General features: G+C 31.7%; 1 protein-coding gene across 3 annotated transcripts in view; it reads right to left on the minus strand.

Annotated features, from left to right (window-relative positions):
- CLINT1 (clathrin interactor 1) overlaps nucleotides 1-17,195 on the minus strand; it is a 62,874-nt gene that overhangs the window by 26,831 nt on the left and 18,848 nt on the right. The gene's annotated exons all lie outside the window — the stretch shown is intronic.

The raw sequence follows: 17,195 nt of genomic DNA on the forward strand, positions 1-17,195 counted from the left end.
TCTGATGATGAATGCCATGGTTTCATTTTTTGAAAAAGGACTGCAAAGGATTTTCTTAATGTGAGAAATTTGAAAAGCTTGAATATGTTTTAAAACAAGTAATGAAAAAAGCATTTTAAGCAAGAAGATCAAATTGAAAAATGAGATGGGAAGATAGCACTGATAAAACTCAATAATTCTTTTTTTTTAAATAATTAATTTAAGAGCTTAAAGACCCTTTTGGGAAAGTAATGAATAAGGTGACAATATTAAGTGTTATAATAGTATAAACATTTAAAGCACTTATCATTAAGGAGTAATACTTTAGCATATTAATGAGGGCAGCTAAAATCACTAAGTAGTCTTATAAAAAAGTCTTTAATAAATATAGTTTATTTACTGATTATATAGTTATACTGCCTCTTCCTCCTCCCTATCTATACTTGGCTTTATTCTTGTTGAAATTTTTGGAAATCACCTAAAGTTTTTTTGGACTCATAAATTCTGCTACAAATGAACAGACACCAAAAATTCATTTCAATGCTTCAGTTCTGTCATCTTCATAAAATGAAGGCCAGAAAAAAATTTTTTTGATTAAATTAAAATAGACAGTGAAACAAAAAATTAAAATGCAAAGTCAAACATTTATTTTTTTTTAATTAACCTTTTCTTCCCAAAGACAACTGCTAATCTAGGTTTGTTTGGTTTTCTTTTTAAGATCTTTAGGAAAAGTTACCACATAAAATACAACTACTTTAAGTGATGCAAATTACTTTCCCTATGACTAAAAAGGGCAGGTAAAACCTTAAATAAGTGACTTTTAATGGAGAAAGGGCAATATTTGCGAATTATCAGATATAACAAGGCAAAATAAAACCAGTGAAACCACTGTCAAATTTTCATTGAAATATATCCTTGTAATGATTTGAAAATACTTATGTATCTCAATAAATGAAGAACATAAGCTTAAGTTGGCTACATTCATAGCTAATTAGCAAAATGAGTCTATCATTTACCATAAATCAAAAAGCATGTCAAAACACAGCTGCGGGCATGGACAATAGTAATTAGGGTTATGATATTTCATTTTATAAGCATTATTGAGAATCTATTTGAAATTTGCTTATGTAGTTTAATTCATTTCACAAAATACTAGAGCTAATTCGTGCGTGTCTGTGTATATGTAGACATACACACGTATATGAAATGTTTTTATTGGAGCTTTTGTGAGCCCTACAGTTTTCAGTACACTAGTTTCCTTGTTTAAACTACAAAGAGACCCATGGGTCAAATGAAATAGGTCCTGTTTATATAACCTCCTCTCACAAAGTTCTTGAAGGTCTGTATCTATGTAGAATGACGGGAGGGGGGGAGGGGGAGAAGAGGGGGAATGTTTCCTATACTTCTTCAGATGAAAAACAATACCAAATATTTTTATTTACAAATTCACAATTAAAAAAAAATAGCAAGCATTCAATCTTTAGTGGTGAAATGATGTTCAAGAATGAATACAGGAATCACAAACATGTTAACTGGAATTAAGATAGCACTGAATAGGAAACCATGCTTCATTTCTAAAGTCAATACTGCAATAAATAAGCTTTTTGTTTTCAGCAAAATGAAAAAGGCTTTCTCAAAAATACCAAAAGATATCTTGGCATAAACAATTCTAAAACAAAATATCTTTAGGCTACATCTAATTCAGAAACAAATGTAAACTTGGGGGAAAAAAAGTTGTATAGTTTGGCTTTTTTCCAGGTCATTTAAAAATAACTTTTTTCTAAAAAGGTGGAAATAATATTTTATTCTTCCTTTCCCATGTTTTCTATGGCTTGCATTTCATGCCTTACCCATAATTCCTGTGACCTTTCCTACCAAGAAAAAAAAAAAAGACAATAATAATAATTTATGTCCAGATGTGAAGGGAGGGAGAAAGGGGGAGAGAATGACTAATTTGATTTCTAAGACTTCCTATGATCAAGAAAAAGTATAATTTAAAGAGCCTTTTAGGCACTAGAGGGAGCTCTTTAACAAGTTTTCACTTGGCACAATTTAAGCAATTGTTCACTAGCTATTTTTGCAAAAACAGTTATGACATAACAAAAAGTTATGAGAATACCTCATCAACGAAAAATTTTAAGTTATGCATATTACATTTATATTTATAGTAATACAATACAATTTAGATCATATATACAGAGAATTTCTCTTGTTAGTATATAGTCAAATTTCTAACAAACATGGATAACAGGAAAATAACATGAAAAAAGAAAAAAAAAGGCAGTCAAGTTTTCCTACAGTATACTCTCAAATTCTAGGTAGGTTGCAATTAGAATTATATGACAAGTTACAAAACTTTTGTAGATTTAATCCAAAGCAACAATTTATGATAAAATTCTAAGTCTAAAACCAGGTATGCAGAAGATATTGTTTATCAAAGATTATGATTAGTATTGATTAGATCCCATTACTCAGCTATAATGGGAACAATTCTGGGATAATTTCCTAGCAAAACTAAACTAATGAAGTATCGAAAAAAAAAAAAGTTAAGCAAGCAAGAAAGAAATTGCTCTTCTTTTTAAAGGCACTAAACTTTTTGCTGAATGACTCCACTTTAGTTTCCAACTAGAAGAAATAATTTATTAATTACTTAAGGCAGTGAGTAGTGTAAAGAACATTTTATTTAAATAAAAGGACCTGAGTTTAGATCTACTACTAATATTTGAACTTTGGGAAAATCAAAACCTCAGTTTCTTTAAAATGAAGAACTTGGGTCTAATGAATCTCTATGGTCTCTATCTTTAGTTTTAAACTGTGAGTCAAGAATTATCAAGTTCTCAAAAATATTTTAGTTATTCAAGAGCTAAACACTACAAAGCTAAGTACATTGATATACTAGATGTAACTGTGTATCCAGATGGACAATTATACAATATACAAGAGCTACAATCTCTACCCTATATTATCTTACATATGGCCTTTAAGTTAAACATCTAAAGTATTAAACAAAGGAGAATATAAAAGTTAGATGGTACTGTGGATGGAACATTGGAAGACATCTTACTGAATTGAAACCCATCCTCAGACATTTAAAAAGCTGTATGAGCCTGAACAAGTCACTTAAATTATACTGCCTCAGTCTTATCTGTAAATTGAGCTTAAGAATTGAATGGCAAACTACTTCAGTATCTTTGCCAAGAAAATCCCCAAAACAGGATCCCCAAGAGTTGGACATGACTTAAATGAATACAGGAATCAAAAAAATGTTAACTGTAATTAAGATAGCACTAAATGACAACAACAAGATAACTTTAAAGTAAGGAGTGAATTACTTCCAAGAATGGCGAGACAAGGGTCAGGTTATATCTATATAATTTCTTAAATGGGATTAATAGAAATACATATTCCCCAACAGAGAAGTGATTACTGCTTACCAACAAAGTTGGTTCTCAAAAGAATAACCACAAATTATTAAGAACCAAATGAACGCCTGCTCCAAATCACTAATAATGAAAACAACAATGAAAACAGTGACTAAAATATCTATAACCTTTGAATCAGTGTTTCAATTGCTAGGCAGAAACCAGTTTACTGACCAAAAAAAAAAAAAAAAAAAAAAAAAAAAGGCCTATGTGCCCCCCAAAATAGTGATTGATACAAGCACTTCTGATTAGGAAATGGCCAAATTGTGGCATAGAATGTCATGAAATTATGCTATATAAGAAATGATGAATACAAAGAAGCATACAAAGATTTACATGAACTGATATAAAGTAAGCAGAAAACAATATAAATGGGGAAAACCACCTCAAAACTGAATGGTGAACAAGGTGTGACAAAGAGGAACTATGAGAAGAATATTTTTACTGCTCCTTTGTAGACATGAAGATCCGTGTGTGGAATACTGCAACTAATGTCATATTTTTTAAAAATACATTCAAAGGTTTGGTTGGCTTTATTTCTATTGCTTTTGTATATAAATGTATAAGTAACCAATTATTAAATGTGCACAAAATCTAAACAGTTTTTATTAAAGTATCTTTCACTTAAGTGTTAGCCTAATATTAAAGAAATTTAATTGAGAATGGTTCCTGAATACCTGGAAAAAATGTCAACATGAAGTTAGCAGAAAAAGATTTTTTTTTTTAAAAAGGGAAGGTGTTCTGGATAAAACATTTGCAAATGACATATGAAAGTCAAACAAATTAAGAGAAAATTTTTATTGGAACTAGTCACTTTCTAAGAGTGCTGGGAAAATTTATTGCTATTTTTGTTTCTAGCCAAAATGTAAGGACTTAAAAAAAATGCAATGAAAAAACTGATATTGAGTCATACAATTTCTAGAGTTTATCAGGGTGATATACTTCAAGAAAGTCTTCCCTGTTGGCAAGCTGAAAATTTCATTGGGTATTTTCTAAAATTGATGTATATGTTCTAGTATATTGGAACCACCCACAAGTTACTAATTATATCACCTATTAATATGAAATTGATCATGAACAACCAACATCCCTCACCCATCTGCAATAAATACATATTCCTAACTGTTAGCTTAAATCCCAAGAATAAGAGTAGCTCATAAACATTCTGAGTTTTGAAAGCACATTCCCATTAAAATCCTCTGAGACAGGTTCAGTAGTAAAAACTATTAACTATCATTGCCAATTCTATTGCTGTATTTGATTACATGGGATCACAATTTACAAAAAAGCTGTTATAGAACTTGCAATGCAAGATAAAAGTATAGTATAGTTTTACATATCCTCCCCTCCCCCAACATTCAATAAACATTGCAAAGGTGATAGATAACAACCTAATCACCACAATTTGGGGAAAGAGATGTGGGGGAAGGGGAGGACAGTATAGAAAAAGGAACAGAGAATTGTTAACACTTAGGTAAGGAAAATTAAATAAAATTTAATAATAATGATAAACAATAGCAAGTCATTAATGCAAATTATTACAACAAAGTGCAAGGAAAAGTGGGAAAGGTATATTCCGATCGCTGATAATAGGATCTCCATTCATCTTGCAAAATATAAAATACATTCTTGTGAATGAGAAAGTAAGGTAATGTGATAAACTACGTTCATGTACTATAAAAAGAAACGAAAACGACTCTGAATGAGAAAACATTTAGAAACATTTCTAAAACCCAATGCCTTATTCTTTTAAATGAAATGAAACCTAGTTCCTTTTAAAATGTATTATTTCAAACCAATTATATCATGTGTACATGGAGTGCCTATGTGCATAATATTACACAGTCAACTATTACACAGAGGACCTTGCTGGATTAAGCACCTTCTGTTTTCCATCTTTATTTTCCAAGAGGGAACACTAAAATGCTAAATGCTGAAATGTGAAACTTTCTAACTCCCCTTCTTTTTCTTTTACTACTATCCTGAGTTTTCATTGAAACAGTATACATCATCCTTTCAATATCTCCTTCCGTGAGGAATAAAGGAGATTAAACAAATAAAAAGAGCTCATTGCCAGGTTCGTTGGAAAGGTTTTTCCTTCCAAAATTCAATGTTTAGGATCACTATAAATACTTCATATATAATATATAAATAAATACTTTGTGTGTGTGTGTGTGTGTGTGTGTGTGTGTGTTTTCATTATCTATGGACCAAACGGGTAGCCAAAACTTTTAAAATGCATAAGCCCTAAGCACAGAGGTTGGCACATAGATGCTTAATAAATGCTTGTTAACTTGATTTAATTTTCTAAATCTCTCCATAACTTATATACCAAGAAAACAAAGGGTTATATACTTTTTTGCTAATTTGATTGTCATTTTCAAAAGCTACCAAACATGTAAATTATAATTAACACTCCCCCCTTCACCTTTGAAATTGGCCTATAATTTGTGTAATAATCCACCATCTTGGTATTTTAGAAAGTAATTCTGAACCACAGATTTTGAATTAATCCTGTTATTTTCCTATTAGAGTAATATTTTTCTCACCATGCACTTGCCTGGTAGCTTAAATATATGTATTTTAGTTGTCCCATTTGGACTACCTTTCATGTAAAAATATAAAGATAATTTCAATGGAAAGTTTTTTATGTTTTTTTCAAGGGAAAACCTGTATATGAGGAAAATAAAGGGTTTGACAGGATTGGAACAAAATTAAGATTAATTACTATCAGTAACATTCCCATAGTAATTGAGCTAACATTTTAAGTATCCCTCAAAGGAGGTCTGTAATTAAATGCCCCAAAAAAGGCCAAATCTTAAAAGCAAAAGGGAATTAAACCCTAAAAATTTAACCTTTCATGGAAAAAAATCATTTGGAAAATCAAACATCTTGGTTTCATGCAAAAAAATCACTGGAATTGCAGTTAAGAAACTCCAATTCCAATTCCAGCTCTGTTATTTAACTAATCCTTGTAGAAGATAGTATGCTTACTCCTCTTTAAGTGATCCTTTCTCTAAGCCTTTTTTTTCCAAGTGTAAAATGGAGAATACCACTACCTACTTATTACTGGGGTTATTGTGATGATTATTGAGCACCTATGCAAAAGTTTGTAATTAATCATATCATGTAATTAATCATATTATTCCTTATAGCAAAGGTTGTCAAAATTTTTCAAGTTCTGAAAGAATGGAAAATCTGGATTGAGTCAAAAGACCCAAGTTTAAATTTCTATTCTAGCTTATCAGACAGTACTTATCTCACAATCTCTAAGGGATTCAGTTTGCTTACTGGGAGAATATCTGCACAAGGTTGCAATGAAGAAAGTATTAAATGAGTTTTAAAATACATGTCCCATTGACCTGAAGCACAGGTATAAAACAGAACGAAAACAAGCTTATTCAGCGTAGATATGCATAAATCAAAGGAAACTCCTACTTTTAATTTAATCAAAGCTGCACAAGTAAACAGGCAAGCATTCCTGCATGCATTTTCATCTGGTAAATAAAGAGTCTGAATTGATCATCTTAAACCTGCAGTACAGTAATTTACTTAAAACACAGTGTAGGCAAACACTGCTACTTAAATACCTGGATCAATGTCATAAGTCATTAAGTTACAGGCAACCCTGTATCTTAATAAAAAAATCAAATACAACTTGACCATGAAAATATAGTTAGATTCCTCCTCGCCAAATATCAGAAACAAGAAAATTAATATGGTCTGAATATACCAGTTTGTTCTTAAAGCTTGGATATTATCAGGCTTTCTCATTTTTTCCTCCTGAAAAATTATATCTTCTTGATATACATTCAGAAATTGATTTGAATTTGCAACTTTTCAAGGGAATACTTTAATAATTTATGAAGCAGATGTGCAAGGCAAACTGCATAGAAACAGATAATGAAAAAAAATCCCCTCACCCCCAAACATCCTGATGTCCACAACTGAATTATGACTACTGGGAGAAAAAACTATAAAGCTATTTCCTGTGTCTTACAACTTCAGTGGTTAGATAGCATACCAAGTAAAATAACCCATTATGTTTGTTCCCTCCTTTTTAAACATTATAAAAGACCAAGACTCCAGGAATTCCCCATCCAATATTTTTATACATTTCCTTTAATCCATTTGACTCTTTATGACTACTTGCTCAAAATAAATGCTTGGAAATTTTAGCAATTAAAAACATGAACATTGAGAGCCAAAATGTATTAAGTAAGTTATTAATGTATAAAGAATTTCATCCTTTTTGTAATTTTTAAATGAAAAACGTCATCCTTTTTGTAATTTTTAAATGAAAAACATCTGACCCAAAGGCAAAGTAATAAATTACTGTTTATTTTACAATATATATAGGTCAAAAGGTGTTCCACTATTCATCACAAGTGAACAAATGACCTTTGATACATTTTTTTCTATTTTAATGCTCAACTTCTTCCATAATTTTGTGGATAACTCCTTCTGAACCAATGTTTTATTTCGTAGCATATAAAAAATGTTTGGTACCCAAATTCTCCCCAGCTCTAATTTAATTCTTATGTAGCTTTTAGACCTACCTAGCACTTATGTGGAAGTGGAACTAAACCTTATCAACCCCTCCATGAAATAACTATTACACAAATTATGTTGCCAACATAAACAAGCATATATCATGCACTTAATTACTCAAATTTGTTTAGAGACATTCTTTTTTTAAAAACACTCTAAGAATTAATTATATCAGTACTGAGGGAAAGTGTCTGGATAAAAGATGGTATGAATTCTTAAATTGGGATTCTTTTTAAAACAATTCTTTTAAAGCAATTTTTAATTATGATCTTGACAAACATTAACATAAATGTTTCCATATGTAAACAACAAAAAGAAAAGATGATTGTATATGAAGGCACAAATTTCTCTTTACATATAGTAGATGTTCTTACTGGTTTTAGTTTTTATTTTTTGTCTCAGAGCCTTTTGGCAGTTTGACTAAGTCTTTGGAGTCTTTCTCAGAATATGTTCAAATGCACACAATAAAATACAGAGGAATACAAAGGAAATTGATTATAATGTAATGCAGCTATCAAATAATTTTCCCATCCAAATTCATAGAACACTACACCTCAGACATAATAGTTTTTGTTTAAAAATATGATTAAATTTAAAACAGGTATACCAGTACTATCCTGATGTTTACTTCAAAGATTATTTCCTTGATCTCTGAAGAAGCCTCATACCATTACATATATTTCTGTCTTCTGCTCTTTCCGTTCCGATATCCCTATCACCTTGCTGGTTCTGGTGCTGAGATGCTACTTCCCTTTTTAATTCAATACATTCCACATTATTTTGGGCTTTATTAATTGGGCAGCTTTCTATCTTGATATTATTTTCCTCTTCAGACTGGTTCTAATTTGTTGACTAATAACTTCAGCATAACTAGTTGAGTAATAAAGTATTATAGAAAAAGCACTTACTTGTCTGGCTTTCAGAGGCCAAAGTTTTAATCCTGAAGCTATATGCTCACCAAGTATATAACACTGGACATGTCCAAAACTCTCAAATCTTTATACTCCTGAGCTATTAGTTTTATTAATCTTGCCTATCTCTATATACCCCACCATATTTTAGTACCATCCTATCAAAATTAAGTGAAATATTTACCCAATGAAATAATATATGAAAGTAATTTAAACTTTAAAGTGCTATAAAATAGATTATTATTGTTATGGGACAGTTATATGATAAGATTATTGATGAACACCTCTATATTTTTGGTTTAAGAATTGCAAAACCTTAATTTTCAATGCCTCTGGCTTTGTACCTAAGGAAATCAGTACACTGAAGTTGTCTACTCCAACCACTCTGTGGTAACTTGAACAGATATGTAACATGTTCAAGGGAAACTGTTCCACACAGGTTAAGACTAGGCCAACTAGCCAAGCAGCTAGGAAGGAAATAGTGGGGAAGAAGCAACACGAATCAAGAGTTTTTAAGAGTCTAAAACCATAGGTAACCTCTTTGGAAATGGTGAAAATAAATTGTTGGAAGTCATTTTCAGAAGACTGGCTTTCTAATATTTGTCAATATACACCCTAAATAGTTAAAATTTCACTTTAAAATCAACTTGGCTGGAATTTTTTTTCATATATAATCCCATATCACTTTATATGATCTGTTTTATACTATTCATGTAAATATCTTATCTTCTGAATTCTTTACTTTATTCTATTTATCTCTATGCCAAGCACCGTGCATTGCAAATGATCAATGCTTAATAAATGCTTGTTAAATTAATGAGGACAATTTTTCTGTATTTTAAATTGTGTTTCAGCAACAGAAAAATTCAGATTAAATTTCAGATGCATAACAGCAGGTGGTCATCATTAACAAAGTTTTTATTTTATAAGGATTATATTCCCTTATGGAAGCATTCTCTCTGGCAATGAAAAAAGAACAAAAATAAAATCATACTTAACACAAAAAGCTTGCAAATAAGCATTTCTTTTCTTAGTATAGTGGGAAGGCTAAAGAACAGTGAGCAAAGAAATTTGGTTTTTCTGGAACAATAAGAAAAGCATAAATACTTCAATCTCTTTGCCTAAGCTTTGAAACAAAATCCCAGTATACCACCCATGTTTATAGTCAAGATTTCAGTGAAAACTTCAGTTAAAAATCATTTCTCTTAGGCATGCCACTCATGTCTAACAGGGGAAAAAACAAACTAGAAATACTAGTCTTTTAAGAAAATTATGGTGTTTATCAAAACTATAAATTGATTGCATTCTGAACAGTTTTTATCTCTTATGGCAAATAACAATTTTTTAAAAAGTTAATGTATCTTACTCTTCTAGCCACCAGCAAAATAAACTCTAGGTTGTAAGTTAGGAGAGTAGATTTAGTTTATAAAGTCTGGAAAGTGTTGGAATGAATGGTTGATGAACTCTATATGGGGAAAATTATCTCCTTTCAATTATGGATTTATCTTGATTGGCAGAATTATATCCTATGAAAGAATGAAATTGATAGCATAGGAAAAGCATAATATAATGAATGAGTCAAAAGACAGATTCAGAATATTTGCATCCTAGCAATAATAGTATCTATGGACAATTAGATTGTCCAACAGATAATGCAGGACATGAAGTCAAGAAAACTCATTTCCCAGAGTTCAGATCTGGCCTCAGATACTTACTAGCTTTGTTACCCCAGGCAATTCACTTGACCCTCAGTTTGCCTGTTTGCCTCAGTTTCCTCATCTGTAAAATGAGCTGGAGAAGAAATTGACAATACTACAGTATCTTTGCCAAGAAAATCCCAAATGGGATCATTAAAAAGTTTAATATGACTAAAATGTCTGAACAACCACTTTTTCCACCTGAAACAAGATGCTATTTACTTTATTTGAATATGTAAGCTCTTTGGAGATTATTAAAGCTATTTTAGAATTTAGACTTTTCAGAGGCATTCTGGCTAGTGGAAAACGTTTTATCAGCCTAGGATCAGATCCAATAAAACTATGTGAATTCATACTACAAATTATATGGTCTAATTTTTTAAATAGAAATTTTCTGCTTACACACACATATACACACAGGCAAAAAAAAAGGAAAAAAGTATCAAAAGTTTGTATACACAGATTTCTGAACAGCTGGCGCAACCAGCTGAACAACAAGAAACTAAGCAAAACCATATTCAAGGTGAAAGGAAATAATTAAGAATCATATATATTTAATTTCTTACCAGACAGGAAATCTGTATATAATATACAGATCCTTGGAAAGTCTACTTTTTCTAGATGATAAATCATAACTAATGAAAAGCTTCATATTTCACGGAATTTAGAAATGTATAGACATGTACATATATACAATTCAAATAAACTATTTTATTTTGGGGAAAGATAGACTGATTACACATAATTTTCCCCCTCCCAGTCCATGGTTAAAAAAACTGCAGGAAAATAAAATGTGTGCCCAATGACTAAAGAATAAACAAAGCAAAGAATATGGATGTAAGGGTGTATTACTGAGCAACTGGCAACAAGAATTAATAATTTAGAGAAACATGGCAAGATTTTTGTGAAACAAAGAATAGTGACATAGTGAAGAAAGTACAGACAGGCACAATGACAACAACGTAAAGAAGGTCAACAAAAATTGAACAAAATACCCCAAAATCCATTGTAGTACCATCCTCCTATCAAAATTAAAGGCTACATCTTTCCTGTTGAAAACCGCTAAACTAACTTTTTAGGGAATGTAGGGGATGTATGTTGAGAAGACATGAGTCAATTATATTTTTTCTAAAAATTAAAAATGAGAACAAATGCAACTGGTATTTCAAATGAAAACAAAATACTATAAACATATAGGAAAAGGATGAGGTTAAAGTTATAACCATTGTCAGTAACTAAATTAAATACTAAATTCCACTGTGAGTAGGGAGAAATTCTGATACCAAGCTTCAGTGATTCTCTTAGTATAAAATAAAAATTCTTCAGATCGGCATTTACAGCCCTTTGCAATCTGTCTCATACCATCTTCCTGGCTCATACTGCATACCTCCATTCACTCTAAAATCTTACAATAAATTTGCCTGCTTGCTGATCCCTTATCCTCTATGTTATGTCCTGCCTCTTGGCCTTTCAAACACAATGTGCAAAATCCTTTATGCTAGAAATGTCCTACCTCAACTACCCTCCTTGGAAACCCTAACTCCCTTTAAGATATGCCTCCTGTGCTGCCACCCAGAACAGTTTTTCTCAACTTCCCTCTACTTCCAGTTTTTATGAAAAAATGGATGTATGCTTATTTTTTATTTATTGTCTAGGTCTTACATACCCCCAGAAGCTGCTTCAATGTTTTGCTTTTGTTTTGATATTTTCAATGCCTAGTACAGATTCTTTAGACATTGTGGACACCTGAGTAATTGAAGAATTGAATTACCTAACACATAGCCTACTAAATAAAGGTTAAGAGAAGCAGGGATTGAATTTGTAAGCACTTTTTCACTGTTCTCAATAGTGCCTTGTAAGTTTATTTTCAAATATTTACCAAACTGGACACATTCAGAAAGATATACCTGATACATTTTTTAAAATGCTCACTATAAACTGCCAGTTAATAGACCCTAAAAATCTCAAACATTTTCAGAAAGAACTCACTGTAAGATCTGGACATTTATGCTATGTTGTCCAAAGTCTTTATTTTTCAGATGAGGAAAATGAAGTCCAAGGAACTTGGTGACTGTCCAAGATCACCTAATCCCGAGTCAGAATTCAAATCCCATACTTCTGAATCCAAATCCAGTCTGCTTTGCTTCATTCCCTATGCTAGTAATAGGAAAACCAATGAGCTTTATTGGTCCTAAAAAAAAGTTATCTAATTCGAAACCTTTAATTAATAGTAGAGAAAGTAGAAGACGTAATCTACCAGAAGAGCCAAGTGTTAAGCAGGAAAGTCAGGATGTGCTGCCAATTATAGCATTTTAAACTAAGCATAGGGTTCTTGTACAAAGTCATTTCTTCCTGGGCCATTTGAACAAGATAGGTTGTTTTTTTTCTTTTTTAAATGAATCATTAACCAATGACAAAAATGATGGAGGCACCTCTGACCAAAGCTTTTCTTGGTCCTTTAGTGATCCTTTTCTGAGAATGTTCTATCCCTCTGAAATATATACTTATCTATATAATTCTTTTATATCCATGCAAACCTTGAAAAACAGGATTGTTCTTTGTTTCTGAGTAGTTTGAGCACAATACATAGAACCAACAAAACCATGACTTCCTTTGTATGTGAAACTCCAGAAATATGAAATTCCCTCTTCCAAGGCAGATCTATATCTACTATGCAACTTACAGTCTTGGAGAGTTACTTAGAATAATGAGAGATTAAGGGACTTCACAGGATCATGATGCAACGAGTATGTATCTGAGGCCAAACTCAGCTCTCCCTGGCTTCAAGGCTACTTCTATGAACATAGTAAGTACTTAATAAATGTTTAATCACTGGAGCCCTATCCACTGAAAAACAATTGGAGATGAGGAAGTATCTGAAACTGTTTTAAATTTTATTCAAATGACTTCACCTTCAGGACCCGTTTCTTCATCTGTAAAGTGAAGAAATTGATCCTATAAGATTAATTCTACTTTTAATGAGCCATAAACTTATCTCATTCTTAGAAACATCTATCCACAAAAGAAACAATTTCAAATTAATTAGTGTTATGTAGTGGGGATCAAGGAGGCCAGTTCTAATCTCCCAAACTTTACCATGATCACCCACAACTCCCTGGACACCATGTTATTTTATCTCTAGTCTACGTCCTCCTTACCATTCTGGAATCTGTCTTTTAGAACTCAGACCTCCTTTTTCTGGAGGGTAGGATAAAGTTTTAAGAAACTCTATTCTTTTTTGGGAGAAAGTACAGTTATCCTTTTCACACTGTAGAATTACTTCTACAATCTGGAAATCTGTATAAAATTTTTTTGTCCCTCCCTTCATACCAAAGTAGTTTGAATTTTTTCTTTTATGAGGTGTTTACAGTACTTTAATGTAAAATTTGGGTTAAATATTTGGTTATAGGCTCTTACATCATCTGCTGGCCTTCCATCTGTGGCATCTGAGGCTTCTGAAAAAAAAAAAAAAGACTCCCCCAAAGTCCCCATTTAATTTCTTATGCTGACCCACAATATACTGAATCCACAACAAGAAAAATCATTGTGGAAAGGACAACTGGAATTACATAATGCATTTTTTAAAATTAAATTAAATTTTATTTTTTGAAAAAATAAATGGAGTCTTGAGGCTTAGATCAAACAAACATGATGCAGACTAGCCATAGGAATTTCCCCTTCCCCTCCAGGACCACTGATCAAAAAAGGGTTGAGGGGAAAAAGAGGGACCAGGAATACTAATGTCAAAATAAGTGAAAAAAATTTAAAACAAAAAATAAAGTGTTCCACTTAGCCATGTGATTAAGAAATGGGAATGTGACACCCCATTCAAAAAATACTACTACTTCTACTATAACTACTTAATAAATAATGATTTATATTATTTCCTATAAGGAAAGGAGAAGCAAAAAAGTCTGAAGAGCAAACAAGCATAGAAGTACACATTCAAAGGGATCACTCCCCTACCCCCACATAGTCACAAAGATGTTTATGGAACAACACTGGCATTTTATGGACATTTGGGATACTGTCACTAAAGAATATTTTTACAACTACAGACATAAATCAAATATCATGTCTTGGTGTTTTCATTATGAGCTGGATGAAAGAAGTTGCTTATGCCTGATGCAGATTTCTGAAAAATTATAACTATACATATAATATGGGACTAGAAATAAGACCTGTAGAACACTGAAATTGAGAATTCAGTGGCATTTCCAAGTTGTTGTTTTTTTTTTTTTAAAAGGAATTCCTTCTTATTCCCTTGGCAAGAATTATGATTGAGTTCAGAGATTCCACATGAGTGGATATTTTTATATAAGATTACATGTGTGTACATGTATGTACACATATACACACATTCTCAGTAACATTTTAAATTGTTACAATCTCACAAAAATTGCCAACTGGTAGTTGTGGGAGGGAGAAAGAGTATTTCCACCTACATTTGATTTCAGTCTCAAAATCCCTTTGAATATCTAGGAATTGAACATCTACAAATATTTAGATATATTATTTAAAATGCTTACTCAAAAAACTTTTTTGTCATTAATACAAGGAATAACTACTAAAACCTTATTACTTCTAATAAAGGTTAACATAAAAATATTTGATCAATTGTTTAAAAAAATCATTTTAAACAGAAAATAAACATTTTTATCATTTTAGAAAATCTTTAAATTAAATTAAAATGGTCAAAACAGATTATTATATTTATTTAACTCAAAATTCCAAGAGTATAAACACTGGAAAATTTCTTAAATCTCTTTATTCAATATATAAAATCATACTTTTTTCTTGAACTACAGATGAGTTGCCAGATTATTTTGCATTTCAAAGGCTAATTTTGTTTTAAATATTCAAACATCTTATTTTATTCCCAGTAAATGAAAATCAAGGTGTGAAAATATTTTCAGCATTTTTGAGAAAACTTGGTTTCTCAAAAGTCATTTCATAGGTATCAAATCAATTATTAACTGCTAAGTTTCATTAGAGCAAAGTTCCTTAATGGTTTATATTACATCCTACAAAGAAACCTATCTATGGAAAAGTTAAGTTCAACGTTTACTTATATATATATCTACTAAACAACAAATTTCTGGCTGCTAAATAGGCAAATGTCACTACTATAATAAAACTGGCATTAGAGTCAGTTCTCAAATATTCACTAATCTTTTTTTTCACATATTTTCAAAAACATGCAGTTTTCAACATTCACCCCTGCAAAACACCGTGTGCCAATTTTTTTTCTTCCTCCCTTTCCTCCTACCCCCCGCCCCTTCCCCTAGCCGGCAAACAATCCAATTTATGTTAAACATGTGTAGTTCTCATATATATTTTCACAACTATCATGCTGCACAAGAAAAATCTCATTAAAAGTCTCTGCATCATGAGACCATTGGAACTGGCCTGAATCACCTTGCTGCTGAAAAAAGCCATGTCCATCAGAGTTGATCACTGTATAAACTTGCTGTTGCAGTGTACAATGATCTCCTAGTTCTACTCATAATTTAGCATCATTTCATGTAAGTCTCTCCAGGCTTTTCTGAAATCATCCTACTAATCATTTCTTAAAGAACAATATTTCATAGCATTCATATATTACAACTTATTTAGCCGTTCTCCAACTGATGGGGATGCACCTAGCTTATAGTTTCTTGCCACTACAAAAAGGGCTGCCACAAACAGTTTTGCATACAAGTCCTTTTTCCTTTTTTATGATCCCTTTGGGATACAAGTCCAGTAGAGATACTGCTAGATCAAAAGATATGCAACAGTTTGATAGCTCTTTGGGTATAACTCCATATTGCTGTCCAAAATGACTGGATCAGTTTGTAACTCCATAAACAACGTATAGTGTCCCAGTTTTCCCACATCCCCTCCAACATTCATCATTATCTTTTCCTATCATCTTAGCTAATCTGAGGTGTGTGGTGGTACCTAAGAGTTGTCTTAATTTGCATTTCTTTGATCAGAAGTGATCTAGAGCATTTTTCATCTGACTAGAAATGGTTTCAATTTCTTCATCTAAAAACTGACCATTTATCAATTGAAGAATAGTTTGTATTATTATGAATGAGTAAATTCTCTATATATTTTAGAAATGAAGCCTTTATCAGAACTCTTAGATGTAAAAATTTCCCCCAGTTTTCAGCTTTCCTAATCTGGTCTGCATTGCTTTTGTCTGTACAAAACTTATTATAATCAAATGTACTATACTATATGATGACCAGTTCTGATGGACCTGGCCATCCTCAGCAACGAGATCAACCAAATCATTTCCAATGGAGCAGTAATGAACTGAACCAGCTACGCCCAGAGAAAGAACTCTGGGAGATGACTAAAAACCATTACATTGAATTCCCAATCCCTATATTTATGCCCACCTGCATTTTTGATTTCCTTCACAAGCTAATTGTACAATATTTCAGAGTCTGATTCTTTTTATACAGCAAAATAATGTTTTGGTCATGTATACTTATTGTGTATCTAATTTATATTTTAATGTATTTAACATCTACTGGTCATCCTGCCATCTAGGGGAGGGGGTGAGGGGTAAGAGGTGAAAAATTGGAACAAGAGGTTTGGCAATTATTAATGCTGTAAAGTTACCCATGCATATAACCTGTAAATAA

This window comes from Sarcophilus harrisii, chromosome 2 (genome assembly GCF_902635505.1).
Source record: "Sarcophilus harrisii chromosome 2, mSarHar1.11, whole genome shotgun sequence".
Taxonomy (NCBI): Eukaryota; Metazoa; Chordata; class Mammalia; order Dasyuromorphia; family Dasyuridae; genus Sarcophilus; species Sarcophilus harrisii.